The sequence below is a fragment of the Micromys minutus genome, assembly GCF_963924665.1.
Source record: "Micromys minutus genome assembly, chromosome: 7".
In the NCBI taxonomy this organism is placed as follows: Eukaryota; Metazoa; Chordata; class Mammalia; order Rodentia; family Muridae; genus Micromys; species Micromys minutus.
The window spans coordinates 28,964,962-28,980,866 of record NC_137976.1 but is presented as its reverse complement, the minus strand read 5'-3'; the positions used below and the strand labels follow the sequence as shown (position 1 = coordinate 28,980,866).

Below are 15,905 nucleotides of genomic sequence, written 5' to 3'. Positions count from 1 at the left end.
ATAATATCCGAGTGTGGAATGTCATAATTAAAACATTAGTTTGTACAACTAACCTGTGTATACCAATACTTTAATGGAATAATAAAAATTTAGTAATTCTTCTTCATATTTTCTCTTTGGCTATTAAATAGCATATTCCCTAATGAGTTAGAAATGAAAGATTCAGGAACAGAGAGATTCACAATGGTAGCTACCACAAGCATGGGCCACAGGGCCTGCTAGAATCTTAAAAGACCCACAGAGGCTTTGAGGGGAGATAGAGAATAGAAAATAAGCAAGCAGATCTCACAATATCTCCAGAACAACTACAAAAAGGCTGGTCTTATGAAAAGATGCTTTTGAAAAGTGGTTCACAAATTGGGGAAAAAAAGACAGTGAATAGAGAGATGCATGTAGTGGAGAAAAGCAGAGCTACAGACACAGTGGTGACAGGTTTGGGAACAAGGCTGCAATGAACAAAGGGCATGTTGATGCTAAGTATGTCCAGTCTTCAGACAGGTGGGAGGCTCTGATTACCACCAGCCTGACTTACACTGTTGCTGCTTTAAGCCATTGCCTCTGTGTGGCCCATAGGTAGGACCAAGGCATAGAGATACTGTGGCCTCTGCTGCTGCTGCTGCCTCTTGCTATGCTAATCCTTCTATGAAGAGGAGAACACAGGACTTCAGCAAATATGATAGTCATGACCAGAGTACCTGCTGGGCAGCTGATGCCAAGAGCAGGGTAGTATAGCAACATGGAGTTCACCCAGGTACTAGGGTAGGACCTAGTGCCTAACCACACCCAAGATCATTTTGACTCAGAGAAACAAGGTATCCAACATAAAGAATGGTTTATGTTCAGATTTAAGCCTCCTTATAAGAATTTAGTAGTCTCTGATATTGCTGAAGACATGTAGATATCTATCACCAGAGATTGTGGGTGGCCATGATTAGGAAACCATGTGGAAGTCCATGATCAATATTGCTGCAGGTAGCTACAGGCAATGAGTTTCTTTTGCAGTAGGATCTATGACTACAGACTCATAACTAAGAATAAGAGACACTGAAATCTTCCATGACAACCCCCTTGCTCCCCACTATGATAAATAAAAGGGAGGAAGAAAGTGAAAGACCAGAATAAATCCTGACCCCCTAACAGGTAAAATAGAAGACCCCTAGCAGGTAGAATAGAGCCAAAAATGTAGGATAGCCAGTTCAGTGACTCTGTTTCAGGAACTGACTGACCATAAAACCATAAAAGTTAAAACAACACCTCATAAACAACCTTGAGAAACCGGGTGTTTCCCTTGCGATTCTTCACTGGTATTTTTGCATTTTCCAATGACTTATTTCCTCCCCCCTTGGGTGTGTTTTTTTCCTTTAAAAAAACCCTTCTCACAGCCACTTCAGGTCAGACTCCTCTATCCCTGCATGGGATATGAGTCTTGACCCTAGTGTACTTGTTCATCAATAAACCTCGTGTAATTGCAGCGAGGAAGGACGCTCTCGTGAGTTCTTAGGGGTCGTGTCATCCGGAGACTTGAGTGTGGGTCTCCCCTCTGTGGGAGGTCTTTCACAAGGAAGGAAGAAGAAAGAAAGAAAGGAAGGAAGGAAGGAGGGATGGAAGGAAGGAAGGAAAGAAGGAAGGAAGGGGGATCCAAACAGGAAGCTACTGAAGATAGTTTTTAAAAGTTGTGATAAGGATGCTGAAGTGTAGCTCCTCTTCACGGTTGATAGCTTCTGGTGGGGATGGTGGTTGGGAAAAACTCATTTTTCTCTAAGAGGCTAGCCATGGGTAATTTGGCCATTCTCCAATGAGTATAAGGTCAACAAAAATTGGGCATTTTGTTGTTATTGTTTTATTTTCATTTAGGGAGGGAAGAAGGGAGGGTGGACTTGGGAGGACCTGGGAGGAAAGGGAAGCACATATGATCAGAATATATAGCATAAAATTAAAAAAATAATTAATAAAATCTTATATTGTAGGCAACAAAACAAACCAAACAAATGAAAAACTAACAGAAGACAACCAACCAAACAAACTATGAAACGAAGTACAAGATCCAGTTCATGTGTCTTATAGATATGACACATTGAACAGAGCCACAGCTGAGTCTACATATAACTGGAGACAGAAATGAACTCACACTCCAGTGTGAGACACGGGCTACAGCTTGTGACCTAGAAAAAGCTGACAAGTAAACACTGAAAATTCTTTCTATTTAACTACATGAGCATTTGAAATAGATATTCTTGAATTTTTTGTTTTCCTGACCTGTATTTTCACCTTCCCTGTTATTGTTGTTGTTATTGTGACTATTTTCACTAGGTCATCTTCGGAGACCATTGTTCCAAAACAAAGTCTGTAAGTCACATAACTTGATTTCCATACGCTGACAGTATAGTGCTAAATTCTTAATCTCACAATTTTTGATATTTAATTCTTCAGCCTACACTAAATAAGTAAGAAAAATAGAATCAATTAAAAAATTACTACTCTACTTATATCACAGTTTTATTCAAATTCTTTTTAACAACTATCTTATTTTACTGCTGTGAAAAGATACTATGACCAAGACAAGTCTTATAAAGACAACATTTAATTGGGACTGGCTTACAGGTCCAGAGGTTCAGTCCATTATCATCAAGGCAGGAACATGGCAATGTCCAGGCAGGCATGCTGCAGAAGGAGCTGAGAGTTCTATGTCTTCATCTGAAGACTACTAATAGAATACTAACTTCTAGCCAGCTAGGATGAGGGTCTTAAGCCCACATCCACAGTGACATACCTACTCCAACAAGGGCACTTCTTTTTGGACACCCCCTGGGCCAATCTTATATAAACCATTACATTCTATTCCCTGGTCCCCATAGGTTTGCTTAAGCATATTAGTCTTGGGGTTCATAACTAAAAATAGCATAATGCAAATACATTTAATCCAACTTTAAAATTTCCCATAGTCTATAGTAGTCTCAATAATGTTAAAAGTCCAAAGTTGAAAGTCTCTTCTGAGATGAATCTAATCACTTATCTGTAATCCCCAAAGCAAGACAGGAAATCAGAGGGCAAAGTCCAAACTCTACATCTCCATGACTCACGTTAAAGAAGTCTTCAGATCTCCAACTCCTTTTTCATCTTTATTGACTACAACAAACTTCTGTCTCCTGTACTGGTTCCACTCCCTGTTAGCAGTTTTCCTTAGCAGATAGCCCTTGACTCAGGCAGCCCAAACATCTTGGGATCTTTAAGGCAACTTCAGTATTACAGATTTTTGTTTCAATGTCTGGGATCTACACATGATCTTCTGGGCTCTCCAGAAGGGCTGGTTTTTATTCTCTAGCTCTGTCCTCTGTTGCACTCTAAGCTCAGGTTTATCTATTCTAGTGCTGCTTTTGTTCTTGGTGGTCATCTATGGTACTTGGCATCTCTAACACACTGGAGTCTTTCACCGCAAGAGAGCCTCTAGTAGGCTCTCTTTATAATGCCAAACTCCTTTGTATGATGCCTTCAGTCCTGGGCTATCAACTGCAAATGAGGCTGCACCCTTACCAATGCCCTTCTATGGCCTCTCACAGTGTCAAGCTTCAGCTGTTCTTCATGACTCCTTCATGCCTTTCAAACCAGTACCACCTGAGTGACTCTTACACAGTACCAAGTACAGCTGCAGCCAAAGGTATAATTGGCTATCTCTGGAACATAGCTTCTTCGTGCTCTCAGAGAACACTTCTCAGATTTCACCTCAGTGATGCTGGTCTCTTCTTAGTCACTACTAATTTCTTATCTCTGGCTGACCAGCATAAACTGTCACAGTAGTCCCTTCTATTCTTTACTCTAAAGCCAGAGAGCCACATGGCTGAAGTTGCTGAGTTCTGCTGCTTGCAGGACCTGGAACATGGCCTCTTGCTCTAATGTTACTCGCCTTCTGTTTTCTAAGTCCTTCACTGCCTAAGATTTGCTATCCTGAATCTTGCTCTGTAGATTGAACTCAGAGATCTGCAAGCCTATCTCCTGGGATTAAGTGTGTACCACCATTCATGGATCTAAATTTAACTGGGTGGGATCCTGCCCCAAACTTTCTCTCCCTTAATCTGCTATCTCCCTGAACACAGGACTCAGATTCATTTCACTTCCTGGTACCTCTTTAATACTTGAAACATATATTTTTCTATTCTAAGCTTGTTATGGTTGTTCAAAATGTACTTCAAGAGACTTAACCAGAGAACAAAGACTCTGTTGGGCTTTTTTGAGACTTCTTTTGTCATTGAAGTTAACATAATCTCTTTACCTTAGCCTCAGGTAGACTCTTCAGAGAAGGGCAAAAAAAAAAAAAAAAAAAAAAAAAAAAAAAAAAAAAAAAAAAGTCAGCCATATTCTTCACCAAAATTCCACAAAAACAATCTTTATGCCACATAGTGAAATTCTTCTCCTCTGAAACCTCTGGGGCCAGGTCTGCCCAGGTCATATTTCTCTCTGCAACAAACCTACTCAACTCCCCACCCACCACAAAAAGATGGGGCTATCTGTTCTGCACACTAGGGATTCAGATTCAAAGGTCTTTCTCCTTGTTCCTTGTTCATCAGAGCCATCAGAAGGCAGTTCTGCCTGTAGAGCCCAGCCCCGAGCCTCCTCTCCTGCTGTGGCCTCTCAGAGAGGGCACAGGACACACAGGAGCTCCTTCTGCTTCCCCATCCCCTTTTCAGACTGCTGTGAACCGAGACCTGCAAGCTCTTCCCTTGTGGCTCTGACCTGCTGGAACAGGGTTGGTACAGATTCCTGGAAGTCTGAAAATCCGTCCTCCATTTTAATTCTCATCGGAGATAATTCATCTCTTTTACCACATTTTAACCTGGTGGTCCTCGTACTTGTAGGTAACGTCTCGAGAAACCTCCCTGGCCAGGGCAAAAAGCTCATGTTTTCTGGTCAGCAGAGTATTGTCCTTTGCACACAGCTGAGCAGATGCTTCATTAACAGTAAGCTCATGCAATGTGAGGAGTTTACCATCCTTTCTTTTAGAGTCAAATCGCCCATAGATGGCTCTGCACTTTCTACCCCTCCCCCCACCTTGTGTGGATCTTTCTCACTCGTCTCAAAGATATGACCAATAACTTTGGCCAGATTCCTACTGTTCTTCAGCAGCTCTTTAGCTTCATTTAAATCACTTTGGGGCACAGAGAGTGCAGCAGCAGCATCTGGGCTTCACTTTGGGAAGTCTGGGGAGCCCAGGTCTGCAGGAGAGACTATGCTCCCTTTAAGTGGTGTGGTGTTCTTGCCCGAGTCTGGATTCACTAACACTGCATTGCTAAACTGCCCACCTCTGACTTGGCCTGACCCAAGCTCTACACACAGGTGGTGACCGCACACTTGGGGACCTTTTAAAAATGTGGCTCTCGTGCGCTGGTGCTCCTTTCCTAACCATTGCAGGATATTCGTGATCCCTCTGGTAATTTATAGATGGGTATGCTACTGACCGGAAGGGAAGTCAATAACTGATTGAGAAAGCCAGGGTTTGGAACCGAGTCTCTCAAAACCTTCTGAAGCCTACAAATGTGATGGAACTTGCTTGCCATGCCCAAGGGTGCCTTGATTTCCAAAATTCTTCTCCAGCTTCACACAATTGCTGGACATCATCACCACCTTATTGGAAAAGGGCATCGAAGTAAGAAAGCAGATTTTCTAGTACTCTATACAGGTTGTGGTCATTACTGTAGATGGGCTTAACACAGCCCTTGGCTGCGTCTCTGCCGGGCTCCTACCAGAACTCCACAGCGCCTATCGAAGGGGGCAGGAACCTGATGGGTGATGGGCACAGGCGCTCTGTCCCCTGCCCACTCCCTATTTATTTATCTTATGTATATAAGTACACTGTCCTTGTCTTTAGACACTCCAGAAGAGGGCATCTGATCCCATTAGAGATGGTTTTCAGCCACCATGTGGTTGCTGGGAATTGAACTCAGCACCTCTGGCAGAAGAGCCAGTACTCGTAACCACTGAGCCATCATCTCTCCAGCCCATATGTTTGTTTTTTAAGGAGAGACAAAAGGGTATGGATCCAAATGGGAAGGAAAGTGGGGAGGAACTTGGAGGAATAGGGGAAGGAGAACCAATGGTTTGAATGTATCGAATGAGAAAAATCTATTTTCAATAAAAAAGGAGAAATACTTCATCCTTCTTTTCTTCCAGACTTCTGTTTATTTACTAGGTGCTTAACATAAATATCAAAACCTTGGATGTTCTAGATCCAAGCTTTTAAAATGTTTGTGAACCACACTGTCTTAGTTAGAGTTTTACTGCTGTGAACACACGGTGACCAACGCAGCTCTTGTAAGGACAACATTTAATTGGGCTTGCTTGCAGGTTCAGAAGTTCAGTCCAGTATCATCAAGGCAGGATCAAAAACTCAGGTGACAGCAAATGCTGATGAGGATGTGGAGAAAGAGGAACACTCCTCCATTGTTGTTTGGATTGCAAGCTTGTACAACAAATCTAGAAATCAGTCTGGCAGTTCCTCAGAAAATTGGACGTTGTAATACCTAAAGACCCAGCTATACTACTCCTGGGGATATACTGAAAATACTGTTCAAGGTATAACAAGGACACATGCTTCACCATGTTCATAGTAGCCTTATTTATAATAGCCAGAAGCTGGGAAAAACTCACATGTACTTCAAAAGAGAAATGGATACAAAAATTGTGGTACCTTTATATAATGGAGTACTACTCAGCTATTAGAAACAATGACTTTATGAAATTCCTAGGCAAATGGATGGTACTTGAAGCTGTCATCCTGAGTGAGGTAACCCTGTCACAAAAGAACACTCATGGTATGCACTCACTAATAAGTAGATACTTATCCCAAAAAGCTCTGAATACCAAGAAACTATTCACAGACTTTATAAAGTTCAAAAAAAAGGAAGACTCGTATGTGGATACCTCAGTTCTTCTTAGAAGGGAGAACAAAACACTCAGGGGAGGAAATACAAGGACAAACAGAGGAGCAGGAATTGAAGAAAAATATTCAAAGACTGCCTCATCTGTTGATCCACCCCATATGCTGCCGCCAAACCCAGGCACTATTTATGTTGCCAAGAAGTGCTTACTGGAAGGAGCCAGATATGAATGCCTCCTCAGAGGCTCTGCCAGAGCCATACTGATACAGATGAGGATGCTTGCAGCTAACCATTGGACTGAACAGGGGGACCCCAATAAAGGAGCTAGAGATAGGACTGAAGGAGCTGAAAGGGTTTGTAACCCCATGGGAAGAACAGCATTATCAACCAATCAAACCCTCTACAGCTTCCAGGGACTAAAACACCAACCAGTGTCTATACATGGAAAGACCCAAGGCTCCAGGTGCATATATAGCAGAAGATAGCATTTTCTGGAATCAATGTGAAGATAGGCCTTTGGTCCAGTGAAGGTTTGTTTTTTCAGTTTAGGGAATGGCAAGGCACTGAGGTATGAGAGGGTGCTTGGGAGAGGGAGCACCTTCATGAAGGCAAGGAGAGAGGGTTAGGAGAGGGGGAGAGGGGATAACATTTGAAATGTAAATACAGAAAATATAAAATTAGCTCATAACCACAATGGATTTTTATATCCCTATGATTATGAATATTATATGTAATTGAAAATTTATTTCATTTAATTATCAATAAATAGATTCATTTTGATGTTTAATATGAAAAAAAGATGTCTTTGTAACTCAGCATATTGATCTCTACCTAGCAAGTGATCTTGGAAAATATTAATACCTCTAGTCTTATTTTGCTGTTCTATGACTGTAGTTTCCTCTTCTCACCATATTCACCATTGTAACATAGGATGATCAGCTTCCAATACTGCTCTTGCCAAATATTTTCAATTTAGGGTGACAATTTTGTTTTGATTTGACCATAAACTTAATATCTGCTTCACATTGGGTGAATGTGCATCATAAGAAATGATCTCTTCTTTGAATCTCCTCCAACCTAGTATGCCCATAGGATTCAATTCAATTTATTTATAACTTTGGGTGTGAATATTCTCTGCTGATACGTCTTGCATAGTAATTGGATAAACTAAGATAGCTTTTTTCTAACAACCTTGGGCTACCCTTTTTCAGTTTTATCCTGTGGGGACACAGTAGTCCTTGTCTAAATGTATCTGTGATGACTTCTCAGTTTGTCTGAAACTAGTGTGATTTCTTTTTCTATGTGGTTGTGCCATGAATTGGAGTGACAAGTCTTGTTTCTTCTGCTTCTCTTTTCGTTTTTAACAAAATTTTAATCATTAGATTTTACTAATGAAGTTTTTGGAACCAGATTCTAGTGCAAAAGCCTACTGGCTCAGTGAGGCAAAGAAAGTACCAAGTTGTCCATGTTTCTCAGCCAACAGTTCACCAGGAATCCCTCTCATGCCATCTCAAAAACCTTTCAAACCGAATGTCCTTCCCTTATACTTCCTGTCCTCCTGATTTCATCTTCCTTTCTATGGAATTTCTTATCCTCACTCCCTGTCAATTGGTTGTTTTTCCTGCTTCTTTTCCTATGGGTGATTTTATTTAATCCTGTTTGTAATAAACTGAATGCTCTTAGATTGAAGAAGTGTGCTGAGCCACACCACAACTAAAAGGCTTTTCTAATAAATGACACAATCCTTGGGCTTCAAGGTGTGATTTAAATATCCTACTCCAAAGACTAGTTAATAGAGTTCTTGAAGATACTATGCAAGTTCTCAATAGAACAAGTCAGTCAGTGGTCCGACTCAGCTGTGATGTCTTTGAACTTCAATAACCATCATAGCAAGATATTATTAAGATATAATAGTGGCATATTTTATATATTTAGTGTCTAATTAAATGAAGCTCGTTTATCAGGAGAAAAATCAACCTAGTGCTGTAAGCCTAGCCAAGAACCCATTACTAGTGAGAATGTGGGATCTTACAGGAAAATCTAATGCTGTTAACTTCCTAAATGAGTATAATTTCTAACTGCATTCTAAATCCATATCTGTAAAGGGAGGTTCTGATACTAATGTCCTGTTCCTCAATTAGTTCTGGCTTTGTCAGGAAAGAAGGCTAGGGGCCATTGTACAGGTGGGACTTCTGAGTCCCAGGAGGAAAAGACCGGTGCAGGGTGGAGAGGAGGGCTTTTTCAGCCAGGCTTTGGAGGAAAAAAATCCCAACAATCATGTGAGATCTCAGGGGAGCTAGCGACTGTGGCTCCACTATAGGCAGTTGGCCACAGAGGTTTGGCAGGGCCTAGTTGGAACTAGCCACTGAAGTTTAGTACAAATGAAGAAAGGGAGATAATAAATTGGAAAGGGCATGCTTCTTCCAGGCAGGAGATAGTAACAACAAGCAATTGTGCCAAAAAGGCAAATTGTACAGGTAACAAGCTCTGCATGTGTGTGTGTTTAGGGGGTGAGGGGACTAGCAATAATAATGAGAGACAAAGAATAGTAGTTTCAGAGAGAAATTGGTCAAAATGAGCAGGTTAATAAGAAGAGAATGAGAAGAAGTAATGTAAATTTAAGCATGATTCAATATCAAAAGGAAAGATAATAAGAAAATTTATCTAATTTGTCAAAAGCCAGTATAAAATACCTAATTCTAGATGAGCAATCATCTGCGGATGAAAGGATACTGGGGCAGCCTTGTGACAATCCTTGGTATGTAAAAATCATTATGTTTAATCTTTACACGTCAAGAAAACTTTGATTATTTCCTTGTTGTGTTTTGTTTTACATGTACTTTATGCTCATTGTAACTAGTAAGTTTTCAAAGCACACTATCAAACCTTTAAAAAAATCAAGTACTGAAGCTGGAGAGATGGCTCAGTGGTTAAGAGCACTGGCTGCTCTTCCAGGGGTTCTGAGTTCAATTCCCAGCAACTACATGGTGGCTTACAACCATCTGTAATGAAATATAATGCCTTCTAATGTGTCTGAAGACAGCTACAGTGTAATTGTGTATAATAAATAAATCTTTTTTTAAAAAAATCAAGTACTAAGAAAAATATATTCATACAGTTTTATGCAAAAATTCTTTTAAAATCTGTACATTTATCTTTGTTTTTTAAAACAAAGTTGGTTAATTTTAAAAAAAAATAGTTTTATCTGTTTCCTTAGTCTTTAGCTTCTTCACTTAAAATTCAAGTATGTATTAGGACAGTTTATGAACTAACCCAAGCCTCAGTTATACCTTTTATCATTATGACACTGTAACAATATGTAAGAACCACTCTTGTTTACTGCTTTCAGACAGCTACTGTTTTATAATAATGAGATTCATACAGCCTCCTTCACCCAAACAAAAGAGCACATCTATCACTCTCCTACCTATCTATGAAATGATTCTGCCACACCTTTATGAATAAAACGCATGTGTACCAATAGTCTACAGCTTCTCTCTTAACCCTTAATCATATCTGAAGTCCTTTTGGTTCTTATGAAGGAATAGGTGATGTAACAATGCAAGATTCTAGTACTGTAATGGCGTATACATTTCAAAAAAGATCCAAGACTGAATTTTCGCTTTCAAATTTTGAATCTAATCGGAAGATGCAGATTCTAGAAAAATCACTGTAAGCCACTTCTGAAATTATTCAAGAGAAATTGAATTGGCAGAAAAATTCAGCATTAACATTCAGAGTCTGTAATGTGACTCTTCTCAATGTTAGGGCAAACGTGTGTTGTCCCAAGGCTATCTACATAAGTCCAGAGGAAGTATGAGCTGATTCACACTTTCATCAAAAAATGTAATGTCTCAAAATGTTCTACATTAGTGTGTTTGAAAATAGAAGGAAGGAAGGAAGAAAGAAAGCAGGGAGGAGGGAACATGAGAGCAAGGGGATAAAAGACAGAAAGAAAAGATAATTGGTAACAAATGTAGTAACCATGAAAGAGCAGCTTAAATCTCTAGCAACTCAGCTAAGAGAATCCACTCTTCCAAAGTAATGATTAAAAAGCCAAAAGTAACATAGAAAATGGCTACCAATGTAAAGACAGAGAATGTGATCGTTAATGTGCAAAAAAAAAGTTTATCTAAGGTATTGTACACAGGTACTTATCTCATCCTGTTCACTGCCCTATACAGTCCTTTACAAACTTGTAAAGCAAGCCCTCAAAATATATGTATGATATATTGATTAGTCACACAAAACAAACATAAACTGAAATATAAAACTGATGAGTGTTGTTCTATGCCCAACTACTATTTGTAGGATTAAGTAATGCAATTATGAGTTCATGCATTTGTTTTTAGTTTTTAAATTTTCCTACCTATCTCACCTCTCTTTACAGATTTTTATATTAATATGTATCAGCATTTATTTTTTACCTAAGTGCATGACAGCTTATTTTTGAAAACCTGGCAAAATAGATCATTTGATGAAAATTGAGATTATACATACAATAAACCAGACCTCATTTAGTGAAACCAAAATTTAAGACATAAGGCAGCGTGCATTTTCTGCAGCTATAGCCCTATCTCTGTCCAGGGACAGCAACATAGCCCAGGAATGACTTCTTTCTGTTTTAGTCGTGAGCTAGTTTTTCCATTGTACATTTATTCCACAACTAATAAAACAGAGCAGATCCACTTTTTTTTAATGTCCTGCCAATGAACATACTGCTAAAAACAAGTATGAAATAATTCTTTTTCACAGAGAATTAGTTTTTGCCATGAAGTTTATCCAAGTAAGGGCAATTAAGCTTACACTGGAAAGCTTCAGTTTGCTATGCAGTAACATAGATGTCTCTGAGAAGACTTCTTGTTACTTCAGAAATCAATACATAGGTCAGAGAAGATGGTTCAGTGGATACAGTGCCTGCTATAGAAGCATGAGGACCTGAGTTCGGATCCCCAGTACCCATGTAAATGCTCAGTGGGTTCAGTGGCCTGAGAGTGATCCTAGAGAAAAGAAGACAGATATAGGGGATAACTAGTCATCTAGAGAGTTAGATAGCCAAATTGATGAACTCTGAGTTTGACTCAAAGATCCTATCTTAAAAAAAGGGTCGAGAGGGCTATTGAAGAAGACATCTGACATCTACCTCAGACCTCAACATACAAGTGAATACACGTGCAGCAACACATATGAAAACAATATGTGTGTGCACGCACACCTTCATACATGTACACACACACAAACACTCGCACACACACATGCACACAAACACAGCATCATTAGATACTATGATGTATAAGCTGACTTCAGATCTCCTTCTGCTTTTAGTGGTCTATAGATAGAGTGCACTGAGGTGAAACCCTTTAAAGTTTTATTTTTAGGTTCATTTATATTTATATGTGCATGACTGCTTTACCTGAATGTATGTATGTGTGTAATGTGTGTTCCTGGTAATCATAAGGGTCAGAGGAAGAGTATCCCATCCACTTGGACTGGAGTTCCACACAGTTCTAATATGTCTTATAGGTGCTGGGAATCAAAACTGGGCCATCTGCAAGAATAAACAAATGTCATTAACCACTGAATTAATTCTCCATCCCCTACTCAAACTCTCAGATTCATATATTTATAATCTCAAATGTATCTCTCTGTTTATAACCATCCAAGAACCAATTCACTCAATTATGTGCTCAAGAAATACATATTTGAATCCCATCACTTATTAATTCTACAATCTTGGATGATTTTCTAAATTGTTTTTTACTTCAGTGTCCTCATATGTAAAGTGATCTAAAATGCAAGTAATGTCTCCAACAGTCTTGTAATAGCTGCTAGAATTAGGTAAATTAACACGTGGAGTGTTTTAAAGTCTTGGCATAAGATTCAACCTCAATAAACTTCCTTAACTAACTGGGCCATAGACCAGGAATTGAATGTGTAGTGATAAAAAAGGTAGGACTTAGTTTATCATACCTTGAAATACAGTGGGTAGTATTAATTCAAGCCAGTTTTGTGTGGGTTACCTGCATATGTGTGGGGGGGGTTGTGTTTGTCTGTGTGTGTGTGTGTGTGATAGTAGTATCTTGTTCAGGTAGATTATGTATGTGTGTAGGCTGGCTTGGGGCCCATTTAACGTAGTTTCCTAAATTTGGGGATTCTTTTCTTATAATGCATCCTGTTGCCTGAGCAGATGTTCCCCATCATCACTCTGTAGAGATCAGCTAGTACAAATGCTATTAATTTGGATGCTGATATGAGCTGTAGGTACATAGTGATTTCTGTTTGTATTGAATATAGCTTGCTTTGCTTTTGCTAGTGCCTGTAATATTTGAGGAAGCTGATAGGTGGTGTGCTAACAGGATAAAAGAAATGTATAGAATGTTTGTACACGTGTGTGTGTGTGTGTGTGTGTGTGTGTGTGTGTGTACCTACTGATGTTTATAGGAAAACTAATATTCTTTAGATGACTCATTGTACAGAAAGATATAGAGAAAAGAATATTATTGCACATTATTGCATTGATTCTAACTTGTTAAAATCAAAATCAAATGACAATCACCTATTTACATGTTGTGAAGCTTTGGTAGGAGGTCATAGTAACTTTTCCTACGAGCGAGCTTTGCTTCTGTGCATAGTAGAGGAACTAGGATACAGTGGCTACACCATGAACATATACCCATGTCTCCATAGGCTTGAACAAATATAAAAAGAAGCTTTTGAATACATATAACAAATGTGTTCTATTGCTTGACATTTCTGAAAGAACATTAGGTACTTCTACATGAAAAACCCAATCACTGACTGAGAAATTGTTTTAGGAAAGTCTCACTTAATATGAAATTTTTTTTAAAAAGCTCTAAAATATAAAAACCATAAAATGTTAGTGTCTTAGGGTTTTATTGCTGTGAACAGACACCATGACCAAGGCAAGTCTTACAAATAACAACATTTAATTGGGGCTGGCTTACATGTTCAGAGATGCAGTCCATTTTCATCAAGACAAGAGCATGGCAGCATCCAGGCAGGCATGGTACAGGAGGAGCTGAGAGTTCACATCTTCATCCAAAGGTCGCCAGGAACAGCCTAAACATCCTCAGGCAGCTAGGAGGAAAGTCTCCAAGCCCACCCGCAGAGTGACACACTTCCTCCAACAAAGGCCACACCTTTTAATAGTGCCACTCCCTGGGCCAAGCATATGCAAATCATCACAGTTAGTGAATGAGTATCTGATATCTTAGGATACTCCTCTTTTATGTCTTCCTTCCCTTCCAGAGATGGCTTAGAAATCTGGATACTTTTATTACGTTTCACTTTAGAGAATGAAAATGGTAATGTTATCTCCACCTTACTTAATGAATTAAAGTTTGGTTCCTTAATATTAACCTTTTCATTCCCATAACATTCATGTTTCTACATGGATTAATAACTGTTTATAAATATTATTTTAATCGTAAAATATTACTTAGTTCTTTGAGAACTTCATACAATATATCTGGTTAATAATCACCACTCTTCCCCAGCACCATCTAACCACCCATAATTTCCTACGCACCCATATTGCTCTTTTGCTTTGTTTTGATCTGTAAACTCATTAAGTTTAGTCTGTACTACTCATATGTTCTTGGATGAATGAATTTCAATTGGAGCAAGGTTAATGAGCCAGTAACCATGCCCTTGAAGAAAATTGACTCTCCCCCTCCTAATACTCATATATTTATGTCCCTTATTTAAGATATGATGTCCTCATTAGAGCATCACATTAGTCACTCCATCTTCTTAGACTCTTGTCAGTTTTTAAAGGCATGGGATCTTGGCACCTCAAGTTATGTCAGCTGAAGAAGCCTATTTTCTCATGATTTAAATGGAAGAGAGACCAATTCCTCCCGGCCTTCATATTATCTAGTGAGAATTCCAAGTCACCAGCAGGGAACTTGCTGTATTGCCCCATGATAACCTTTGTTCATCCTGTCTTACCTTTCCCCCACTTAGGTCTCCTAGGCTTCATTTCAACCTTACCCCAGGGCACAGTGGCAGCTGGAGGCTGGATAATAAAAGCACCGAATTCCTGGCTTTCAAGCTTTAAAAAAATGTAGAAGGCTACTTGAAAATCAGGTTTTCTTAGCCTTAAAGAGATAAGAATTCTCTAGGGCCTGAAGATATGGGAGAGAGTTGGAAGAGAAGTCAACTCCTGGTGCTAAAGAGGACTTAGGAAATAGTCTCCTCCTAGGATTCTCCTGAGAGGAGTCAGTTCCTCACCACTGAACAGAGCACTAGAAGCTCTTTCTAGAAGAGATTTGATAGGACAAAATGGTTGCTTCTCTTTGCCTTGGCTGCTGAGTAATAGTAGCCTAAGAAGATCCAGGAACAAGGAAAACCTATAATGTCTATGTTAATTCTAAAACTTTAAGTTTATCCAAGGAAATTGAGTCAACTTGGAGCTAACTGAGTTAGTTCATATTTTATGCTTTCATGGAAGTCTAGATTTTATACTAGAGAATACTGAAAGATTATGCCGATTTCTTCTTGTTTTGAGGATAAAGATTAACAACATTCTGACACTAACTGGTGAGTATTATTGATGAATATAAAGATATTCATTTAAATATGTAGACTTAATGACCATTTTATTCGACCTCATTTTCTTTCTTTTTTCTTTGAATATTTCCTTATTTACATTTCAAATGTTATCTGCTTTCCTGGTTTCCCGTCTGTAACTCCCTTATTCTATCCCCCTTCCCCCTGCCTCTATGAGGGTGCTACCTACCCACCTACCCACTCCCTCCTGCCTTCCTGACCTGATATTCCCCTACACTGGGGTATCGAGCCTTCACGAGACTAAGGGCCTGTTCTCCCATAGATGCCCGATAAGGCCATCCTCTGCTACATATGGGGTAGCAATCATGAGTCGCTACATGTGTACTCTTTGGTTGGTGGTTTAGTCTCTGGGAGCTTGGGTGGGGGTGGGAGTGGAGGATCCTGGTTGGTTGATATTGCTGTTCTTCCTCTGGAGTTGCAAACCCCTTCAGCCCTTTCTCAAAC

General features: G+C 39.4%; 1 pseudogene across 1 annotated transcript; it reads right to left on the bottom strand.

Annotated features, from left to right (window-relative positions):
- Window positions 1-2,770: 2,770 nt before the first annotated feature.
- On the bottom strand, window positions 2,771-7,789 carry LOC308422630 (NGFI-A-binding protein 1-like; annotated as a pseudogene). The gene is made up of 3 exons: window positions 7,778-7,789; window positions 4,468-5,731; window positions 2,771-2,889 (listed from the first exon to the last, which is right to left on the bottom strand). The product of its transcript is annotated as an NGFI-A-binding protein 1-like (transcript).
- Window positions 7,790-15,905: the final 8,116 nt, after the last annotated feature.